Genomic DNA, 24840 nt, shown 5'->3' on the forward strand with positions numbered 1-24840 from the left:
AAATTTCAACACTGACTAGCTATTTGATAATGTTTGGGAATTAATGTTAACTTTTTAGGTGTGATGACATCATTGTGGTGAAATATTTTCTGGAAGAGTCATTATCTTTTAGAGAGATACTGAAATATTTACAAAATAAATGATAGATACCTTGAACCTTCTACGAAATAATGGATGGGTAGAGGACTATGCCTAGTTCTAAATGAAACAATCTAGCCATATGTTGGCCCTGTAAAAGTTAGGTGATTTGGCCAATATCACACATCTAGTAAGCAATGGAGTTAGAACTCCAATACTAGTTGTCTGATTCAAAATTCTATGTTATCTTCAATACACCTGAGATGCCTCTCAAAAGCACCCCCACAGACACCTGGCACACAGCCGCTTGTAAACTGATGAATCGCTGTATTACCTGGCTCTGCAGGGTTTTCTGTGCCTTAAATATGTATTTAATAAAAATTTTGTGAGTGTTTATTAGTCACCTAGTTCATTAGTTACTATAAGTTAGTTCATTAGTTACTATAATTAGTAAAGCCACCTAGAAAAGGTGATACATTAGACTTAGAAAAGCATCATAAGAAATAGATGTTTTAAAATAAATAGCTGGTCTTCTTTAATAAATGCTTGTGTTAATTTGTTCTACTCAAAACGGATAGTAGCTGTGTAATACAAATGAGCCTAAGGTATATAATAGAAATGAGCTTACAATACAAGCACATATCAAAAAACCAAGTTAAGAATCTTTTTTTTTTTTTTGAGACGGAGTCTCGCTCTGTCGCCCAGGCTGGAGTGCAGTGGCGCGATCTCCGCTCACTGCAAGCTCGGCCGCCTCCCGGGTTCGCGCCATTCTCCTGCCTCAGCCTCCCTGGAAGCTGGGACTACAGGCACCTGCCACCATGCCGGGCTAATTTTTTTGTATTTTTAGTAGAGACGGGGTTTCACCGTGTTCGCCAGGATGGTCTCGATCTCCTGACTTCGTGATCCGCCCACCTCGGCCTCCCAAAGTGCTGGGATTACAGGCCTGAGCCACCGCGCCCGGCCCCAAGTTAAGATCCTAAGGTAGTTCATATATTATATTGCTTTCCAAGTTATTTACAAACAACATAAGTGTTCTCTTGTTTATCTTGTTGTGCCAGTGATTTATGGAAGCCAGAAGTGAAAACTGCAGTCTCAAGGACCCTAGGGCAAGACTTAATAGTACCCTTGATGAGTAAAATAATTGATATCCCTCTTTAAAATGTGGAACAAAGGAAACTATATGTTGAGGTCCAGTGTTATAATAATAACAATAATAAGTAAAAATATGCTTAAGTCAGGTGAACCTGATGTTAGGTCATTAGCATCACATTGGGTGAGGACTTGAGGCGGTCTCTTTGAGGAAAGAAATCTTCTGCTGATATGGCTAGCATCAAGGTGCACCTTCTTCTGAAATGTTGCCAAGACATGAAAGAAATACCAGTTTTGAAACTTGTCCAACTTGTACATCAAGTCAGTCAGGATCTTGAGATAGATCACTCTGTTTTGATGTTTTTCCATTTTCATGTTTGCTTGTTTACTGTGCCAGAGTTATGTGTGTGTTTATTACTTCTCTGTAGGATTCACTCACTAAAGAGGGACCATCTAGATCTATAAACCTCAAATACTATATGGGGTTTTTCTATTTGTATCAATTTAAGGGGTACACATGCAGTTTTGTTACATGGATATAATGCAGAGTGGCAAAGTCTGTGCCTCTATTGTAACCATCACCTGAATAATGTACATTGCACCCATTAAGTAACTTCTCATCTCTCAAATCCCTCACCTCCTTCCCACCCTCCATCCTTTCTAGTCTCCAGTGTCTATTATTCTACACTCTGTGTTCACGTGTCCACATTACAATATGGGATTCATCAGGTAGCAGACTACCTTGTCCGTTGGCTTATTATTATGTCTCTAACCAAGAACATTTTGTAGTCACAATTTTTAAAACTAGGTTTACTCTTAATTTTATGCTTACACTCCTGTAGCATTTCTTAATTGATCCATAGCTTAGGACAAATACGTAGTTTACAATCTAGCATCAATATATTATTCACTTTATTATGACTCATGACATTTAATATAATTGTGACACCCTAATGTGACACCTTAAATGTGACACAATTATACCCTTGTTGTTATTATTATTTAGTATAATCCCTGTTATTATTATTATTAATATTTTATTCTTCATTATCACCTCTCAACTAATAAGTAACTCATATGGACAACCTGTAGTATTTGAAGTGAAAGGGTAAAAGAAAGAACATAAGCAAATCCTCTATGCACCATTTTTGTGTTCCACTCTACTAAAATTTTAATTGCAGAACAATTCCAGATCCTGTAACTTAGGTCCTGTATGTTAACAGTATTTAAAGAAAATGCCAGCTGTGACTAGAGCAAAGTTGCAACAATAACAAGAACTTCTGCTATATGGCATTTCCTATGGTAATTGCTATGGTCTAAATGTGTCTTCCAAAATGTATGTGTTGGGGTCCTTGCCCTCAAAATCATGTTAGGAGATGGAGCCTTTGGGATATGATTAGATCATGAGGGCACATGGGATTAGTGTCCTTATAAAAGAAGCCTAAGGGAGCTTGCTTGCCCTTTTCACCATATGAGGACACAGCAAGGGGTGCCTTCTACAAGGAACCATCCCTCACCAGACACCAGATCTGCCAGTGCCTTGATCTTGAACTTCCCAGCCTCCACAGCTTCAAGAAATAAATTGCTATTGTTTATAAGCTACCAGTTTATGTTATTTTATTATAACAGTCTAAATAAACTAAGACAATAATAAATCATCTAGAAAATGTATACCCCCTACCAACAGTCAAAAATTTCAGAGTACTTTAAAGAATTTATTTCCTTCCTTTTTGATGCATTGCATGCTGATAATTCTGCGATCAAGCAAGAATAAATATATTTATCTATTATAATACTAAGAAACTGGCCACAAGCCCACATATATCACTTTTAAAAATTCATGGAGGATTAGGAGAATGGTCAGAGTGTTTCTGTACTGTTTCTCATAAATGTATTTTTAGTATAACTAGAAACCTACCGAAGCAAATTATCACAAAATCTGTGTCAAAAAGAAAAACAGTATAGATCATGAGTACAAAATGATTCTTTTTAAAAAGAAAACATTTCAGACAAATTTAATATTCTTCTTTGACAAAATTATAGGTTTAGGATATAGAAAACAAGGATGCCTTTCTCCCTCCCTTCCTCCCTTCCTTCGTCCTCCTCTTTATTAAGAGACAAAAATGTGCCAGGAAATGTGCAAAGAACAGTCCCTGCCCCAAGGATAATATAACCTAATGACTAAAGCAAACAAATAAGCAATTTCATTACAATAAGGTGTCTTTGATGTACATCGAAGTTGTGTACGTGTCCAAAAGAGGGCCTCAAAAGCTCCACACAGAAGGAAGTCTCTCTTGATGTTACTTGAATGATTTAGTCAGCAATATGCCAAAAAAATTTCTAAGAGCAGGTAACTGCAACAGTTGATTAGAAGAAATGAAGTACCACAGGCACTAATCTTTTTTATTCAGAGCAGTTTCTCCGTGACATTCATGATGGACTGAATAAAATGCTCAGTAACCCTGTAGCCAACTATGTCAAAAGGTATTTCAAGGTAGGGGCTGACTTCTGCCTCTTTTTAACAGGTAAAATGCTCAATATAAACACAAAGTAGGTGTCTAATACATACTAATTGCACATTGAAAGCTAGAGGAACATGCAAAATATTTTCACATACTAAGATAAAATTTAAATGCTAGTAGCCTTGATAAATTGAAAATATCAAGAGAAAATAAATGAAGACTGAAGCAAAACTTTGCCTTTAAATTCAAACAACCTGTGTTCAATTCTAATTTAGTCACTTAATGAGTTCAGTGGCCTTCAGCTGGGTGTTTAGCTTCTTTGACTCTCAACTATCTAACCATAAAATGAGGATATTGATACTGATCCCTTAGGCTTGGGTCATTCTGAGGAATAAATGAAATATATGAAGGTTCCTAACTCAAGGCATGGCCCAATGGAGGGTACACAATAAATGTTAGCCTCATGTCCTTATTATATACATGGAAAAAAGATTTCCAAAAAGTGTAAAAGGCTGGATGTGGTGGCTCACGCCTGTAATCCCAGCACTTTGGGAGGCCAAGGGGGAGGATCACCTGAGGTCAGGAGTTCCAGACCAGCCTGGCCAACATGGTAAAACCCTGTCTCTACTAAAAATACCAACAAAAATTAACTGAGCATGGTACGCACCTGTAAGCCCAGCTACTCGGAGGCTGAGGCAGGAGAATCACTTGAACCCAGGAGGCAGAGGTTGTGGTAAACCGAGATCACACCACTGCACTCCAGCCTGGGTGACAGAGCAAGACTCTATCTCAAAAAAAAAAAAAAAAAAAAAAAAAAGTGCAAAAAACCTTAAAAGGTTTCCTTGTCAATTTCCCTTTAAGACATTCTAAACTGAAAGTACATAGAAGTCATTCTACAATTTTCCCCATCAAATGGTTTCATCTTTCTAGGAAGCAGCACAAAAGAAAGTGGCCTCAGTATCCAGCATAAACCTCATCAATTCGTTTACTTAACATTTATTAAGTATCTCGCACATGCCATGGATTATTTTCCAGACAAGTGTCATTTAAACCTGTGCCCAAGTTTCTGATCTATAAGAACCAAAGAATGCTAAGTATCCAACAACCTCTAGTGTTGGAAATTCATCATTTTCTTTAACAATTCTTAGTCTTTGAACAGATTTCAGTAGTATTTACTGGTGCAGGAAAACGGAGAAGAGTTCAGAGAGAATAGAAAATGAGTTCAATCTGAGATTGCTGAGTTTGAGATTAATCTGAGATATCCAGGAGGAGAGACATAGTGTATAGGTAGAAAATCAGACCAAAAAGGTCTTACTAGGAATCTTAGATTTGGAAATTGTCAACACATATGCAGTAGTTAAGCGATGAGAATAGATGAGATCAATAAGAAAATGTTGGCCAGGCGTGGTGGCTCACGCCTGTAATCCCAGCACTTTGGGATGCCAGCACACCTGTAGTCCCAGCTACTCGGGAGGCTGAGGCAGGAGAATCACTTGAACCTGGGAAGTGGAAGTTGTAGTGAGGTGGGATTGTACCACTGTACTCCAGCTGGGTGACAGAGTGAGACCCCATCTCAAAAAAAAAAAAGAAGGAGCAAGGAGGAGGAGGAAGAGGAGGAGGAGGAGGAGAGGAAGAGAAGGAGGAGGAGGAGGAAATGTTGATAGGAGAGACATACCGAGAACAGAGTGCTGGGGAACACCAATATTTCAAGGGAAGGCTGAGGAAGAGGAGCCAGCAAGGAGGCTTTAAAGAAATTATCACAGAAATAAGGAGAGAACCACAGATACTGTTTCATAAGCCTAGGAGTGCAGGGAAATTGTGTTGGAAAGAAAGGGAGTAGTCACCTACATCAAATGTGAGGGATATCAAATAAAATTAAGGATAAATAAAATCCACTAAAGAATTTAATCTACCTATAAGGCAGTTCAAAGAAAAATAATTTAATAAAGCATCCATCTAAAATTTGAATGCCCTCAAAATAATCCTGTCTTGAGAACTGTCCAGTTACACTTTTATGAACACTCCCAGTGTTAAAAGTTTACCACTTAATGAAACCCTTAATCTTCACACAGCTTTAAATATTATCAAAATCTTCCTCATTTTGAATACAAATATTTCTCCTTATATAACTATCCACTGATACAATACTGTTTTCAAATATTTGAAGATAACTTTTCTAATATAGCACTTATCATAATTTGCAGATCTATTTGTGTATATGTCAATATATACAGATACATTCTCGATTATAAACTCCAAGAGAGTAATGATGCTCCCTGTTTAACTAAGTATCCACAGCACACAGCAAGCACAGTGCCTGAAACCTAGAAGATGCTCCACATACAATGATTGAATTAATGAGTGTATTGACGGGCAGGGATTTAGATTTTAGAATTAATTATTGAATGAAATTTTAGCATTCCTTTCTCTGTGGATTTTTTTCTTAATTGGATCAATGTTTATGTAACTTTTAAGTCAATGTAAGAAAGCAAGATAGATTGGGTGTCCTCTCAAACTTCCTTCCAGAACGTTGATTCTATGAAAAGCTGACAAAGATTACATGCAGTGGGAACATCTCATTGGAAAATTAGGAAACCTGGGTCCCAGACCCAGGTCTGTCACTATTTCCGTTCTCTTCAATAAGCCTAGCTACTTCTCTGGGCCTTGGGACCACATTTATAAAGTGAAACTTTTGTATCTACACACTCCAAGGTCTTTTTCTATTTTAATATATAAGACTATAAAAAACATGTAAATATTATAATATATTCTGTAAAGGAAGATACCTGAAATGCCTAGTCATTGTTCTGATTATATTATCATTTCTTCAAACTTCGCATTTCTCTTTTTTTGGAAGCTATTGTATAGCTATAATAAGCTCCTTTTATACCATATTTTCACTTTGCCACATCTTCAATCATCTGAAATACAACTGCCCTATCATCTCTAACAAAGTAGTTCTTCAAATTGAATTACATTGTTGTTTTCTATGACACTGAATCTATTCTTTCACAAGGGGCCTTTCTCTTAGCCTCAGCTAGAAAGTGTTAATGCTAGTTATAATTTTAAAGCCCAATCTATAGCAATACTTATTGATAATTAAGGCAAATTATCAACAACTACTATTCCATTATATAAGAAACAATTCTAATTCAGACCAAGAAAGTATACAAAGAACATATTATATATATACACACACATAAATTAGAAGAAAATTTGCATGATACTTCTCATCTATTCAAAAAAAAAAAAAGAATTCGGCCGGGCGCGGTGGCTCAAGCCTGTAATCCCAGCACTTTGGGAGGCCGAGACGGGCGGATCACGAGGTCAGGAGATCGAGACCATCCTGGCGAATATGGTGAAACCCCGTCTCTACTAAAAAACACAAAAAACTAGCCGGGCGAGGTGGCGGGCGCCTGTAGTCCCAGCTACTCGGGAGGCTGAGGCAGGAGAATGGCGTAAACCCGGGAGGCGGAGCTTGCAGTGAGCTGAGATCCGGCCACTGCACTCCAGCCTGGGCGACAGAGCCAGACTCCATCTCAAAAAAAAAAAAAAAAAAAAAAAAGACAGAATTCAATCTGTTCCCACCTTTTTCAGCAATATTTCTAAGACATTCAAAAGAAAATACAACATAGGTATAATACACTGCTCCTTCTTTGATGTTGTCATATTAAAGACATCCACAACCTTCAAGAATAGAAATCTACTATTACCATAACATCATATTACACCATATTACCATAAAATATCTGCTGCCTGCATTTTCATATTATTAGAAAACATCTATTTACAGATATATTTTTGGTTTTATTCTGCCATTTGTTACAAATAAAATTAATTTAAAATAGATTTACTCGGAAAGGGGTTGTCTGAATTCTTCCCATGTAACTAATGTTTTCATAAGGCTTTGTCATTAATCAGAAAATTAAAAGATTGCATTGTTCAATACTCACCCAGCATTTAGCATCTAATTAGTCTTATATTGATGTTCTATAAATGCAACTGAGTTCTGCACCAGAGCTGCTGCATAGACTATTCCCACCCTACCCCCAAGAAACCCATTTCTTACACAGCAAAGAGTCCAGGAGAGGTTTTCAGAAGGTAAATGTAATAGTACATTTTGGCCTGAGTTTAAATTCCAGAAAAAGACACACTTTGGCTCACATTTGTTTAAGAGTTAGAGCTTTTTATTTTCAATTCAAATGAATAAATATTTGAGTATATAACATGAATTTTTCAAATTTTCTTAGATGTTAGTTCCTTATCTTAATACATAACAAGGCTTTTCATCAAATGAAATTGGAGAATCATAGAAATGCATTTATGGGAAATCTGAGACATATTCAAAGAATGCTATGGATGTTATGGTATAATTTTAATTGAACAATTCTAAAATTGAAAAAGGGGGTCCTACTTAGTGTTTCCAGATACAAATAATTTGAACCAAAACAATTCTCTAACCAGCATTCTGTTAAGCAGAATGAATTGGATGTTCTAACGAGTACGATTGAGATGCAATACTGTATGTTTAAAAACTCAGCTCTGAAGGCAGAACATCTGATTCAAGACTCATGTTTGCTTCCTACAAGCTGTGTGGCCTTGATCAAGCCACTTACTTATAAAATAGGAAGGACACTAGTCCCTTACACTGGAATTGCTGTGTGAGTTTAAAAAGATCACTCATGTGAAGTACTTAGCACAGTGCCAGACATGTTGGTCAGGTTTTAAATTTTTTTAATGTTTACAGATCTCCATAGAAAGCAAAGACCGCAGGGGGGAAACCTTCATCCCCTCAGAGTGTTCCTGTCCATGACAACTATGCAGCAGTACAACCTCAGTGCACAATGACACTCAAGTGGTAACAGAAAGCAAAATGGAAATAGAGAACTCTGGACATGCTCCTCACTTTCATCCATGACTCTTTCTTCCTGCCACTGCCAGCTGTCTAGGCAGCAGAATGCCTCTGGAAAAGTGGACTTCATGGTCTATGAGGCCAAGTTGCTACAAGCTGGGCAAAAATTCAGGAAGATAACAATAGAGAGAAAGGTGACTTTCTGCTGACATTTTTAAAAGCTGAGGTTCTTTTATACACATTATTGTTCCCCAAAGCTCTCTCTTTGGTGTTAAGACACTTCCTGGGAGATCTCAACCATTCAGAGGATTTCAGCTGCTACCGGTACACTAATGACTTCCAAACCCGTATCTTTAAGCCGTAATTCTGTTCTGAACTTCAAATCCAAATTTACCATTACTCACATTTCCTGTTGGGTATCACAAAGGTACTCAAACTCAAATTGCTTAAAATTAAACCAATTATCTTCATCTAGGTGGGCTACAGTTGCTCTGGGGATCTCATTCTATAACTCCCAGCAGTCACCTAAGCCAGGACCCATTACTGACTCTTTTCTCTCCCACTACCACATATTCAGTCTCTAAGACCGGTTGGTTTCATCTCCTACCTCTAAACTATTCCTTCTTTTCCTCCTTTCTTCCACCTCTTTTCTTCAGACTTTTGCCAGTTCTCACCAGAATGACTGAATAGCTCTGTAGCTGGTGTTACTGGCTTTCTACTCTCCCCTCCATGGAGTCTATCCCCTATATTCTCACCAAAGCATCTTTCTAAATATCAGAGGAGGGTAAGCTTCAAAAGAGACCACAGATAGGCATGGCAGCTCACACCTGTAATCACAGCACTTTGGAAGGCTGAGACAAGAGGATCACTTGAGGTCAGGAGTTCAAAACCAGCCTGGGCAACATAACAAGACCCCATCTCTACAAAAAATTGAAAAATTAGCCAGGCATGGTGGTGCAAGTCTGTAGTCCTAACTTCTTGGAAGGCTGAGGCAGGAAGATCACTTGAGCCCAAGAGGTCGAGGCTGCAGTCAGCTCTGATTGTACCGCTGCACTCCAGCCTGAGTGACAGAGCCTCTAAAAAATAAAATAAAATATGAATAAAGACAGAGACCTCAGTGGGGCAGTACTAAAATTCTGTCAGGAGTGTAAAAGGTCACTGTTTATGTTATAATTTTTCTTAGAGTAGCTACTATAGCAGACATAAATTAGGAAACAAAAGTTTACTTTGGTGTGACAGAGATACTATCAAGAACTCTGAAGGGTCTGAGAGCTTACCCTATTCGCAAACTCACAAGTTAAGTCTACCGTATTTCATAGATCCTGGCAAAAGACACAAGACTTGCAGATTACAGACAGATGAGTTTAGTATTCATCATACAGCAAGCAGCATGAACATCTTGTTTAAATCGATTCTCTTTCTCCCCAAGACCCACAGATATGACATAAAGGATCCCAGGCAGATGCTGCATGTGGCATCTCTAGCACTTATGGAACCCATATCTTTTATAATGGGCTACAAGAAGATCTGCCTTTTTCCCTGAAGGGAGAGATTATTTTTATTATGTTGGACAGTAAGTAAATCTGCCCTGTAATCCAGAGACAGAGATACTTTTCCAAGACTAGTCACTTGTTAAACATCCTTGAAAAGATATTTTGGAACAGAAGAGTAGTTAGTGTTCTGAGAGACTTGTGGAGAAATAGTCTTTGAATTCAAACCTGCCTCTGGTATTCACTATCTGTATGATTTTTACCTTTCTCTATCAGAGTTTCCTTACCTGAAATTGAGGATCACACTCATTTCTAACTCACAGCCGGTTTACAATATCAAAAGAAATCACTTGCATACAAGTGCTTTGTAAACAAAAAGCACTATTTAAGTATAGTTATTATTTATGATTCTGGAATGTATTTTGTTGTTTCTTATGGAAATGAAAGAGAAAAATTATTTGGAATTTTTAAATTATACAATTAATAAAACACTTATTAAATGCCTTATTAAAGGTTAGATTTGGGTGGTACAAGGTGAAGAATTATGACACATTTCTCAACCTCAAGAATTTCACATTCTAGGGAGGAAGCTGACAGAAAGGACAGTGACAAGTTGTGTTCAAGTGACAGAATAGAAGCACTATATGCTTCTATAGAACTTGGAGGAATCTTTATAGAACTTGGAAGAATCTAAGTAATCATTAAATCCAACGCTCTCATTTGCCATAGAGAAAACTGGTGACGAAAATGATCAGTAATTTTTTTCTAAAGGCTGATAGCTACTTGTGGCAGTGTCAGAACTGGAACTCATTATTTTTTACTTTTAGTTTAATAAACAACCTTGACAGAAATTTCTTATTCCTGAATAGAGGTTTTACAAGACTGAGGCAGGATATTCTGTTTGGCTCCACGCATTTTTCTGTCCTCTACAGTCTTACTTCAGTGCATTGCCATTTTACCTCTTTGTTCCCCAAGAATTTCAATGGATTTATTCTTTTCTAACTTCTTACTTTTCTCAAAGGTCAAGGATTTCCTCTTTTTTTAGAGAGAAATCTAGAACAAACTTCCCTTTTGACCTTCTTTTCTCCCTTAACTTTTACTCCATCTGGCTCCCTACCTGATAATTCTTCCTCGTTATATCCCACAAAATGCTAACCCTGCCACCTTCTCAATTCCTGACTGCGAGTTATTCAGTCTGCTTTTTTCTCTCAGTTCACTCCGGTCTGCTATACCATCTGCCCAGTGAACTTGATGCAGATTTCATAAAATGCAAAGTAAAATATTAGCTACAAACCCTGAAGTTCACCTTAAAGACTAGATGTAATCAGCTGCTAGGAAAAGACAGTAAGCAAGGAAAATCATAATTCACCCAGTTTTCCTAATAGTGTTAACATGGACTCTGCCCCAAGGTAAAATTCACCAATGTGCAGTAAGCTTGATTTCAATTCCATGTATTGATTTTGAATTTTTTTCAGTACTCTACAGGACCTGAATTTTTTACTAATTTCATATTTGGGATTGCATTGGGGAAGAAGAATAGATACATCTTTTTCAGTAAGTACCACCATAGCCATAGCTCAATAATTAGACTGAGCTTAGAGCTTAATTATAAAAGTCAGAGTGTTTGGGAACTATACAAGGAAAAATCAGGTTCATTCCATTTAAAGCCTTTCTTGAGAATCATCAGAGAATCCAAAAAAATTATATACTTCAAAGACTAAAGACATCATATTCAAGGATTTTGAGAAAGTCTCTAAGTGTATAGCAATGTTAATATATATAGTTACATTATAATCTTTTAAAATACATGCAAAGAAAAAATATTCAACTTTTTATGATTTAATAAACTGACCTTTTTCAAGTTTTATTAAACATATGGGTTTTTTAATAATCAAATATAGTCAAAGAGTTTTAATTTTGAGGAATCTTCTATGGTGGCAAGCATTTAGAAGCTTTACTTAACTCAGAAGGATGAAAATGAAATCAATAAATATCTGAACATATTCTCTACACTAAATAGCATTTAGAATTAGAATAGCAAAAAAACGTTTAGTATCGTTGAAGCCAAGAACAATGGTATCACGGTCAATAGTGTTTCTGAAGTTAACAAAAAAAAAAAAAAAGCAAATCCCAGTTCATGATAAATTACAAAAATGGTAATTATGTAAATAAGAATAAATGGCTTTAAATTCCCTAATGAATGAGTCAAGTTACTGACAAGAATAGTCAAAACATATTCCATATGTGATTAACAACACTTAAATTTGACATTGACAAATATTATTTAATTTATACAACAGTAGAATCACAAGTGTATATAGTCTCTAAGTCTCCAGGTTACAATAAATTGTGGAAAGAATGGGAATTTCAGTCAGTATGCTTACTTTATTTTTGTCCTTGACCTTTTGCCTAGAATATATTTGTTAATTCGGGTGTAGTTCAGAATAACTGGTGTCTCCCCACCCCCTGCCGTCTCTCTCTCAAATACATGCACACACACACACACACACACACACACACACACAAATTAGAAATGACACTTCTTCACAGAATGCTTCCTTGGGCATTGAAGAAACATATAAAAAATACACTCTATCAATTTGTAACTGATCATCTTCCCATTAAGTTTATTAAGTACCTATTAGATGCCAGACACTATGCTAAACACTGGGAATCAATAGAAATGAGATATACATGGGTCTGCCTCACAGAGCTTACATTCTAACAGATTCAGTAGAATGAACTGATACCATTCCTCAGCTATAAGCAAAGCTATTCTATATAGTAGAAACTTGAAAGCACTTGGAAGGAAAAAACTGAGTAAGATTTAATAGCATGACTATTACAAACTATATTAATCATACAACTAGAAAGAAAACAAATTGCTTCACTCCCTCAGACTGACATGTCTAAATCTAATCTCAGTTTATAATTAATACACTGGCATAAGGAAACATAAGAACTTCCAGAGCATTGATAAAACTGATGACAAGATATTGTACCCAGTGAACTGAGCTTGTGACATGCGGTCCTAGACAGCAGTAGAACAGAGTCACATACCTTAGCTATGACACCTTCTGACATTAGCAAAACTGGCTTAGGGGGAGAAAATGCTACTAATATATGAAGATAAGAAGTTCAAACTTCCTAAATCATAAAGTATTATGTCTTCAATCCTAAAGGAATCATTTATGGAAAGTTATTTAAGATTAGCAGGGCAAAAATTACAAAAAAGAAGAGAGATTCATTTTAAAACTGTAAGCCCAGTAAATATACAAGGAAAGCTTCGTCTTTTTTCAAGTCCATCCTCCCCGCTACACATAGTAGCTACTCAAGTAGGACAAAAATCTAGAGATTATGGCCAAAATTTTGACATCTAAGCCCTGAAAGGAATAAGTCACTATTGAAATTCCAAAAATAATTTGGAGAACTAAAATTGACTTTGTATACTAGAATATATTGATATATAATATAATGTCTTTGTTATGAAATAAACATCTCTTCTAACTGTAGAATGTAAACCAAACTTGCATTAATATGTGAAAAACAATTTCTAATTTACATTTTGAAGGAAAAACATGTTATCTAAATAGAAGGCTAAAAAACTAAGCAAAACACTTACAAATTCTGTGCTCAGATGAAAGAGCCTATGAGAAAAATGTTTGGAGTCAGTGGCCAGGTTTGGGCTGCTCGCCACAGGGAGAAACCTGTCAAAGGGTTAAGAGTTGAAGGTTTCCCACCCTTTTGAATGTATGGAATAAAATTTAGTGATAAAAATGCTTCCTAAAGCCATGTAAGTCAAACTATAGTCCATGGGCCAACAGTATTCAACTGGAAGCTTGTTAAAAATGCAGAATCTCAGGCCCTCTTCCAGAACCTTCATTTTAGCAAAATTCCCCTGGTAATTTGTGCGCACATAGAAATTTAAAAGGCACTGATATAAGGAATAAGACATTCTCATTCTAGGACTACAGCACCTGTTCCAAATATTTGGCATAAATTTAAACTTCTGCATCTACAGTACATCTCTTAAAGCCTCCAAGATACCATCAACTTCAAGATGAGTTCAGCATCTGCTATACAATGAGTCATTAAGAAGAAATAAAACTACAGGGGTCAAATTGAGCCACTCATCATTATCATTATCATTATCACCTCCAGATGAGCCCTCTACTATCAACTATCCTGATTCCAGATGCAAATGGAGTTGGAGGATTGTGCTTAGAGATGACAGAGGGGCCAGTATACGCATCTCCATAACTAGCTCTCCTCACATACTCCTCTGTCAACCATGACACACTCATAGTCCTTAGCTTGTGTATGGCCTGCAGATATGTCTGTTGCCCCACATAGTATTTCAAATTTAATTCATTGCCATCATATATAATTTTGGAACTTTCACATTTAAAAATCTGCACATCCAAGTTCTCTTCTGCAAATCAGAAAATCTGCCACACCAGACCCATATTAGATCTAGCATGGTAATAGCATGTTGGAGCCAAGGCTCAGCTGTCTCACTTAGATGTCAGCCATAATCTCCACCACTCCCTGTAGTATCCCCAACACCATGGCTGAGGCCGAGTGTCAATTGCTATTTGTCATCTTCCACTTGGGCTGCTTTATTCATTCACATTTCCAACATGACCCCTATAGGCATTTAATTTGTGAACCTTTATTTATTTATTTATTTGACAGATTCTTGCTCTGTTGCCAGGCTGAATGCAGTGGTGCTATCTTGGCTCACTGTAACCTCCACCTCCCAGGTTCAAGCAATTCTCCTGCCTCAGCCTCCCGAGTAGCTGGGATTACAGGCACCTGCCATCACACCTGGCTAATGTTTGTATTTCTTTAGTACAGATGGGGTTTCACCATGTTGTCCAGGCTAGTCTCAAACTCCTAACCTCAGGTGATTCCAAAGTGCTGGGATTGAGAGACTGTAGGGCGCATCGTGTCACTGATCTAAAGTCACTCCATATGTGAAATTCAGGAAAAAGAGCTACCGTTTGCGTCACCCTCCATTTGAGGACAGACCTTGTAAGCTGGAATCAATCCACTGCATTACATACCTCACCTCAAATATACACTACAATATTTTTCTTCACAATCCATTTCAACTCAAATATTTAACTATTTTAATTATTTCTTTTCAGACCTATACTTCACAGTTATAAATAAGAATGACTAAGAAAAACAAACACAGCACAATACATTGTTGAACCATTCCTTCAGATTAATTTCAAAAGTTCAAGTAATGTACTAAAATGGTAAATATCATGAGGGTAGATGTCTGCCATTTTTGTATACTAAGATAGCCCAAACACCTACATAGTGCTTTCTATGGACTGAATGTTTGTGTCTTCCCAAAATTCATATATTAAAGCCTAAATCTCCAATGTGATGGTATTTGTAGGTGGGACCTTTGAGAAGTAATTAGATCATGACAATGGAGCCCTCATGAGTAGGATTATTGTCTAAGGAGAGACATGAGAGAGATGATACCTGTCCCCTTACCCTACCACCACCATGTGAGGATCTAGTAACAAGGTGGGTGTCTACAAGCCAGGAAGATGGCCTTCACCAGACAAATCTGCTGGTGCCTTGATCTTGAACTTCCCAGCCTCCAGAATTGTGAGAAATTACTGCTTGTTGTTTATCGCTCAGTCTGTGGTTTTGTTTTTGTTGTGGTGGTGGTTGTTTTGATACAGGGTTTTGCTCTGTCAGGCTGGAGTGCAGTGGCACCATCACAGCCCACTGCAGCCTCAACCTCCTGGACTCAAGCAAACCTCCCACCTCAGCCTCCCCAGTAGCTGGGACTATAGGCACTTGCCACCATGCCCGGCTGATTTTTGTATTTTCTTGCAGAGATGAGGTTTCATCATATTACCCAGGCTGGTCGCAAACTTTTGGGCTCAAGTGATCCACCTACTTCGGCCTCCCAAAATGTTGGGATTACAGGCGCGAGCCACTGCACCTGGTCAATCTATGGTATTTTTATCATAGCAGCTCAAACTGATTATGACAGTTCCCAACAAATACTTAATGAATAAATGAACAGACTTTTCAAAGGATTATAAATTCTCAAAATTCATACATAGATGTTGAATGAATGTGTTTAATTATCATATAATATATGAAGATTATTTATTTGCTAGCTTAGTCTATCGAACTAATTTTATTTCAATGACTATGAAAGCCATCAGTAGAGAAAAGACATGTAACCCTAAAAAACCTGAGACCCGTGACCTATCACAACTTGTTTTGCAACAAAGCAGCATCATGCAGATAAAGCAACATTACTAAATTATAAGATTAAATCTGATTCAGTGTTATGTCCCAAGGTCTATAGCCTTTAGTCATCACCGTAATCATCATCATCATCATTATCATCATCATCATCATCATCTCCATCTCGATCTTACAAAGCTGAAGAACCCAAATAGCAAGCTAATGAATTTTAACCACTCAACAAATGATGGAAGGAGCAAATATATCTTCAACTAGAGAAGTATAAATTTTGACCCAATTCTGAATGTATATTTATAAGCACACCAATTATCAGTCTAAAAGGGGTTTGCAATAATGCTTAAATGTATACGTATCTTAGCAGGAAACAACTGTCATATAACAGATTACTTATCTATTGGAAAACATATATGCGGCATTTAAATGCCAGGAACTATCTGCTAGATATTCCTTGACTTCCTAACTAAAAGGGAATCTCCTTAAGGTTAAATATGTCACGCTATATTGTCGCACTTCCATGCCATGATACTTAGTGGGTCTGAACACATGGAAAAATAATACTTTTTTTTTTCGAGGCACAGTCTCACTCTGTCGCCCAGGCTGGAGTGCATGGCGTGATCACAGCCTAATGCAGCTGTGACCTCCCAGGCTCAAGTGATCCTCCCACCTCTCAGCCTGTCAAGTAACTGGGACTACAGCCACACACACCCCACGCCTGGCAATTTTTTTTTTTTTTTTTTTTTTTTTTTTTTTTTGGTAAAGGCAGGGTTTTATCGTGTTGCCCAGATGGTCTTGAACTCCTAGACTCAAGTGATCCTCTCACCTCAGCTTCTCAAAGTACTGGGATTACAGGCATAAGCCACCACACCTGGCTGAAAAAAACACCTTTTTTATTGTCTTAAAAATTCCACTGAAGAAATATGTTGCTGAGAAACTGAGGCACAGAGAAATAAAGTGGTTTTTGTGGACACATGGTTATTTATCGTTAGAGCTACAAAAGCATCTCCATAACTCTTGCCACTGTACCACACTGGTTTTATAATAGTAAATTTCAAAATTTATCTGCTAACCCGAATAGCAAGCTAATGAATTTTAACCACTCAACAAATGATGGAAGGAGCAAATATATCTTCAACTAGAAAAGTATAAATTCTGACCCAATTCTGAATGTGTATTTATAAGCATGCCAATTATCAATCTAATAGGGATTTGCAATAATGTTTAAATACATACATATCTTAGCAGGAAAAAAAACTGTCATATAACAGTCATTAGGTTTAGTCCAAGAACTAAACTTTTAAAAATTAGGTTAAATTTTTTCCTTAAAGTTTTCCAAAATGGGGCCTCTGTTTTGTGGAGGATGCCATTTCAATGCCCTCTCATTCTCCCCTTGGCCTTTGAATTGCTTCACTGAAATGTGGATTGTCTACCTCCTTTCTCTTTCTACACTGTAAAAAAGAACTAAAGTTAGAGCTATTTCACTCAATTTTACTCAGCTTTCCAAAGAAAATACAAACAAAGCTGGAGAACCCAAACAGCAAGCAAGACCAGGTCACAGCTACTGACTTGTCTGATAGCCATTTCTGAGAAATTTTCTAAACACTCTAGCACCAACAAATTTGAGTATGCCATTTACCATACAACTATAACAAGGTAAAACCAAACTAAGAAAGAAATGGTAACAGTAACCAGGTTTCCTACTTTAAATAAAATAGTACTGGAGAGTGCCTCTGTGAAGTTAGAACTGTCTGTAAGCTAATAAAGATAAAAATGTAAGTGTAAATGTTGTTTTTCTCAAGTAATATGAAGGGTCATTTCTAAATTCTTGCCTGATCTGAGAAGTTACAAATTCATTCCATCAATACATAATGCCCTACTGTTTATAGGGTCCTGGAAGGCCTGCCCTCTCAAAGAATATATTTTAACAAAGTCTCTTTGTTCTATCACTAGGTAGAAGTTTGCTATTAAAATTCCTATAACCACATAACCCTTTTAAAACCATGGCAAAGTTTTCAGATATAGACAATAATTTTGAATGATCAGTTTTTTGCACCAGAAAGAATCTGTCTCCTCCTAGCCCAGGACATTCTGGTTTGAAAACTTTAATTCCAAAGCACAAATGAACCTTTACAAAAATCTTCTGTTCTAGTACCCACTATAATTTATTTTCATAGACTTGTTTATAAGGAGCTGCATAATCCACCCAAAGAAAGCCGAAGTGTTTTTCTGTATTATTAAACTCAACAGAAAATTCCATGTGCAGCTACAGGAGGCCATAGGCAATTAACACTGAAAATGGAAAGGTGTAGAATCTTTGCATGACCTTTAAAGGGCAACACAGTTGCCCATTCACATGCATGCAATTATACAGTGACTAGTTCATAGCAGCAAATATATATATATTTATTTATATTTAGTGAAACAAACCTTGCATTCATCAAAAACTACTTTGAACTTTCCAGGCTTCATCTAGAGAGTTAGCTTTACATAGTACAGGAGACTTGTTCAGCTGGTTGTCTTCATTTTGTCAAATTACTAAATTCAGCCTATCACCGTAATTGCTAGAATGCAACATTATCACATTATTGAATCTCTCTGTAAAGAGTTTCCAAAATCTACTGCATAAAGCTACCATATAAAAGAAGCAATATAAATATAAATTTAATTGAATGACTATGTTTGTACTATTGCTGAGGAAAGGGAGATGTAACTTTGCTAACTAGCCATTCAGGGAAAATCATAAAACAATTACAGCTACTATGAAGTAACTTAGGAGATTGAAGGAAGTGATTAAAAGGACTTTATCTAATATAAACACACAAGCTCTGATTCCTTAGTTATACATCTCACACTCCGCATGAACCACTGAACAAAATAGAGTATTCTTCTTGTAGCCTAAATATTTACTTCTCATCTGATTTCCAAGTAAACTAGAAACCTTATGTTTTCCAATGGCAATACCAATCAATTGCGTAAGTCTTCCACTGACTAGCTTGCCTAATATTACAGCACAGGATAAAATCCAACATATCCATGTGGTATACACACTAGAAACAGGTGGATTTTGGAAAGCTAACATAAATTTGGAGTATAATATCAATATATTTCTGGCAATTTTGTAGATACCATTTTAAATGAGAATAGTACACTCCAATGTAATACATAGTTTGTGCATTGACTATGGAGGTTTATATTCAATAAAGACAGCACACAGATAACATTCAGAGTTTAAAATGTGTCAAAATTCCCAGTTGTAGTGTCAATAAAAACATCACAAAGTGTCTCCACATTGAGGGTAAAAATGATTTTTTTTGCATTTGTAGCCTAGTAAATAAAAGTACCTCCAAAAGAAAAATCCATGAGAAAAATAGAATGCATTAACAATGGCTCAAATAGTAAAACTAAGTTATAAATGACCTTGTCATACTATGGATATAGTTGTACTGCAGGTCAAATCATGGAAAATAGTGGAAAAACTATGCACCTAAAAAGGTAGACATTCCACAAAGTTGTTCTGATCACCCTGTTACATAAAACCAATATTTTACATGGGTGTCATTTAAGGCATATGTATGTATGTACATATGCATGTGCATATATTTATAGATACAGAGACTATATTGATAGATACTACAGAGAAATATATTTAAATACTTTCACATTCCAATAAGTTTAACATCCTCTTAAAATTTCTGTAAGATTAAGTAGAAGACAAGAATTGTTTGTTTTATTTCATTGACAACGACACTGCACTGAATGAATCACTGCATTGAATGAACAAAATCAGACCTTCTAAAAATTACCCAATAAGTCAGTGGCCAATAACAATTAAAAAACAGAAACTAACTTCTATGTCTCTGTTTGCTAGGCTCACCTGTCAATCTCCTGTTTCAGACTGTGCTCTGAACCTAAAGTAAAACTGCTTTCTAAAGACTAATGGTAACTCAATGTGAGATTATTTATTCTCTTTCAACGGAATAATTAAGTAGTTCAATATGCTCAAAGTAGTTCCAAATAAAGTTAACCAAAGAATTTTCAAACAAAATGGCAAATTCATCATATCACATGGCATTATAAAATCAGTGGTCCAAAAGCAAGCTATTTCATGTGAAATTTTGTGCAAGCATGTGGCCAGATATGAAGTTGATGCAGCTGGTTTGGCCTTCATATCTAGCAGCAGGCTGTGTTAATGCAATTCTTCTCCTTGTTTTGATGAAGCCCTACTAATAACAGGTTGATGAATTGCATTTGCAAATGTCAGGCATAGATCAAAGGGGATGACAGCTTGGATGATTATTTTACCCCAAGTTGTGATTTTTCACCAAGAAAACAAAACTGCATTGCACAGTAAAGTTCCGTATTTTTACTTGAATCTTCAATGAACAAAACAGCTGCAGAAAAATGTGACTTAATGAGGCATCCCTAATAAAATACTGCAGAAGTAAAAGCAGGGGCACTGAACTGTTTGCACTCGGGTTGTTTCATCTTTTCAAATATATTAGAAATAACTGATGACACTTTGGAACATTCCTTGTTTGGGACATGCATTAGAGAGTTCGTCAGCAAATGTTCATCAGTTTGCAGTGATTGCTGAACTTGGGTGCAATCTGACCGTACCTTTTCTTAGAGGCCAAGATAAGAAATGACTGAGAAATCCCGAAGATACACATCTTACCCTTCCTGTATAAGGTAATCCATAACTTGCAATTAGTGATAAATCAATCTTAAATGCATATTTTAACACAAAAATACATTTTAAAATGATCATCAAAATACTGTATTGAAGACACTGGATCCAGGGCTACTAACATTTTCTGATAAAATATAAAATAATTTTTAAATTTTTTCTACCGCCCCCTAAATTTTATCATTTTATAAATTTTTATATAGGAAAACTGGCCATATCTAAAAACAGATCTTTTTACAGCCATGTCATCACATTTTATAACTTGGTGGTTAGTAAATACCATATTGCCATCTCTAAGCAATATGTAATCTATTTTGACATAAATCCATAGGCATCTCAATGAATCTTCATTCTCCAATTTGTCATTGTTAAAATAGCTAATATTTTTCTCATGAGATATCACATATACTTAGAAGCCTTAATTCCCCTCTAGCAGAACCTGTAGCATTATATAGGCATTTGCTTTAATGTCAAAAATTCTGGGTTCATCTTTAAGAGACACATATCATAGCACTCTACATAAATATGAAATCAGGCATCCTAAAGTACTAAATTTTTTAAAGGCAAGAAAAGAATCAAGATTTTAACATAAAAAAAAAATGCCTGATCTGAATAAAACAACACACTAAAGCCATTTGCCTCTTAAAATATTCCCTGTGCCTAAGTATTCAGTTGGCAGTGACATTGACCTCACGGACTTTTGCTATCTATAAATAATACAATCTAACTTTTTTATTGAAAATTAGGAAAATGAACATATTTATAAGCTTCAGTGTGGTAACTGATGGCCTTTAAGTGGCTACTGGTGGTTTTAAAAATTAAGATTCCAAAAAGAAAGGTCAACTCAAACAATTGACTCAGGATGAGATCCGGAACAAAATAAAGTAAGGAAAGAGACAAACATGTCTGATCTTTTATTTGAAATATAGGATATTAGGTGCCAATTGTGATAATGCAAATGATTAGTCAGTCTGAGAGTACAAATGCAAACATGGAAAGGCTGAGGTAAGTACAATTAATCTTAATCCTCTGATTTTTAAAGCTTTAGAAGTGTTTTTAATCTCCTTTCCTAGTTATTTTGGTTTAGCACTTTACACAAAAAATCTTAAATTAATTGCTCATTTGTCTTAACTTATATGCCTAATAAAGCAGTTTGAGAGTGTTAATTGATAACTCTGAATGTTCATGTTTAAAATAATCTAGTTGAGAAGACAAGAATCAGACAATTATCATTCAGTCAATAGTAATTGAAATTCATCCTGTCCTGTGTGAAGGATCCTCCTACACTACCAAGTACTTTGGGGACACTTCAGAGTAAAGGTCGCTTAGGAGTTTGCTTTTTTGTGTGTGGTTTTTAAGATTTTTTTTTCTCCACGAATCATTTTGTAAAATCCAAGAGGGGATTTCACACTCACGAAAGGAGGATTTTTTTCCCTCTCTCTCTATTATTCTAATAATAAGCCAAACTCACGCAGCAAAGGTGAAGAGAGACTAGCCGCTGTAGTAACATTACTACACATTTGATTCCAAACGCTTCAGGCAATTGTTTAACACTCGGTCAAGACGTGGAATACTCAATAGAGAAGCCTCGCGTCCACCCGAAGGCTCTGCGAGCGTCTATGTTTCTTCCTTTTCAGACAGGATAACTCGACCTGCAGTTCTTAGAGAAAGAGGGCGACGGATCTCAAACTTTCCTTTGCAAAGCCAGTTTCTGAAAATAACACGTTCCCCCATTGATAAGTGAAGATCAGTAGCCTAAAGAAAACACTTCTTGGTAGGCACCTGGCCTTTTAGAATTGAAGGGGGAAGGGATGGCAAAGCAGTCGGCAGAAAACCCGTGTATTAGTAGCAAAATCTGGGAGACATCTACCCGGAAAGAAATTAAAAACCATTAGTTTTCCGAAGCCATTCTTATTCTGAAAGCTGTTCGTTAAGAGGATCATTTACTAAAGCTCTCTCGTAGTAGCCTTTACAAAAGCTTTTTTTCATTCAGTAAGAAAGCGCCCCATCCCAAATCTAAATAAACCTTACATAGATGAGGCTCTGGAATTTATCAGTTTGATTCTTTATGAAAATAGTTAGAGGTGGAGAAATCAACAGTCTCACTGAAACACCCACCTTCTGCAAGCAGGCCTGAGAATTAACTAATCAGAAGCGGACAAAAAGTAGGGATTTCAGAAAGATGACCTGACACATCCCATTGATCTTCCCTGGAACGCGACCCCCAACTCCTTATTAAGAGTCCAAAATGGTTACCAGCCAGGATGGGTCTGGGTAAGGAATCGAATTAAAACCCACTTCAATCTTCAACCTGGTCGTTTGTATTAGGAGAAATGGGGCAGAGAGGGAGGGCATTGCTCATGGAGACTTCTTTCTCATGCTCTGATCCCCTCTCTGCGCCCCTCTACTCCGCCCCTACCCTGACCGCCCGCGAGGGAGAGACGCCGGCCGCTGGACCCGCATCTGCCCTCACCTCTCGCCTTCCCCGGGCGATCTCCCTACAGCCCCGGATCCCCGAGAAAGGGGAGGTGAGACGTGTGCACACGGGGGCTTCCGGGTCCGCGGTCCTACAGTTGCCGCTCCGGTCCCCAGCACTGGCCGGCGACCCGAGGCGCGGCTCGCACCTACCTGCAGCCCGGCTTCCCGGTGGCGGCAACACCTAGCGATGCTCCTGCAGTTTTTGCGGGCAGGCGCCAGCCTTATCGCTCTCGCATCGCTTCCGAGATGCCAATCCGCCGTCACCATCCAGGGGCATAGGGAACCGAAGTCTGGTGCTGTGTGCTCGTGGAGGGCGGCGTGTGAGTGTGGCCCTGAGCGTGCGAGTGTGCGCGCGCGTGTGTGGCTGTGTTTCCTCCTCCGATGGCAAAGAGGGTTCAGGAATCTCTTGACATCCAAACTGGAATCCCCCTAAAGCGGGTGAAGGTGAGCCTGATCCTTCTCCCCGCTTCTTTATTCCACAATGTCAAAGTAATCAAAAGATGTGTTTACTGAAGAAAAGCCAAAGTCCCGAAGCCCTTGGCAGCGCCCGCGGTCGCCTGCTGTCCTCGCCGGATGCGCGCGGTGCGCTCAGCTCTCTGGACTGCAAGAATCAAGGCGGTCTTGCAGCAATTACCGCTCTTATTCCATCTCTGATTTGTTTGCTTTTAAGGCCGAGTAAAGACTTTTCCTCTCGCCTCACGTCGTCTCTCCCTCTCACACACACACACACTCACACATCCTCCGTTCCCTCTCTCCCGCCCTCCCTCTTGTTCTCTGGGGAAAGGCAATTGGATGGAAAGATTCACCTTCAGGAAAGCAGCCTCGGCCACGCACTTCTCGAGTTCCCTGGCTCTCGCAGGTACCGGGTCTCCAACGTGGTGGAGTTGCTGGGAGGCTCGGGACAGGAAGGAGGAGAGGCTCTGAGCTCAGCCGATGTCCCCCCGCCAGACGCCCGCGTCCCTCGGTCCAGGTGCCCCTGTTCCCACTGCTCGCAGATAGGTCCCCGCTGGTGCCCTCGCGGAGACTCTGCGCCTTCCACTCGAGTCCACTTAGCAGCAACTCCTGGCCAGCTTCAGCCCCTCAATCCCGCCTCGAAGTGCTGTGGGCAGAGCTCCATGCAGCCCACCCGCTGCCCTTCTAGGCATCGTGGGCCGGAAGGAAGGGAAACCCGCCGATGTCCCCCTGGCAGCAGTACCCTGGCACCGTCACCACCGAGAAGGTGCGAGTTCCAACATCGAACACAAGCGAGCAGGTGTCGCCTGTGTCACTTCGCTAAAGGCGGGAGGGGAGAAAGAAAGGAGCTTGGGGGAGGGGGCCGAGGAAACAAATCCAGATCACCAGCGGAGAAAGAAGCCGTTTAGCAAGCAAAGCCTCCTCTCCGCGTCCCAACCCAGATGCTGTACTGTCAAAAGACACTGATGTTAATCTTTTAGAAAGTCGCCATAAAGGGCAGAGCCCCCT

The 24840-nt window shown here is 38.1% G+C and overlaps 1 protein-coding gene across 2 annotated transcripts in view; it reads right to left on the reverse strand.

Moving 5' to 3' along the window:
* TAFA2 (TAFA chemokine like family member 2) overlaps positions 1 to 23842 on the reverse strand; it is a 502254-nt gene extending 478412 nt beyond the window's left edge. For both annotated transcript variants that reach the window (XR_007717694.1, XM_050748432.1), the window contains exon 1: positions 23530 to 23842. The gene's annotated coding sequence lies outside the window, so the exon portion shown is untranslated. The remainder of the gene's footprint in view (positions 1 to 23529) is intronic.
* Between the last annotated feature and the right edge of the window lie 998 nt (positions 23843 to 24840).

The sequence above is a fragment of the Macaca thibetana genome, chromosome 11 (genome assembly GCF_024542745.1).
Source record: "Macaca thibetana thibetana isolate TM-01 chromosome 11, ASM2454274v1, whole genome shotgun sequence".
Classification (NCBI taxonomy): domain Eukaryota; kingdom Metazoa; phylum Chordata; class Mammalia; order Primates; family Cercopithecidae; genus Macaca; species Macaca thibetana.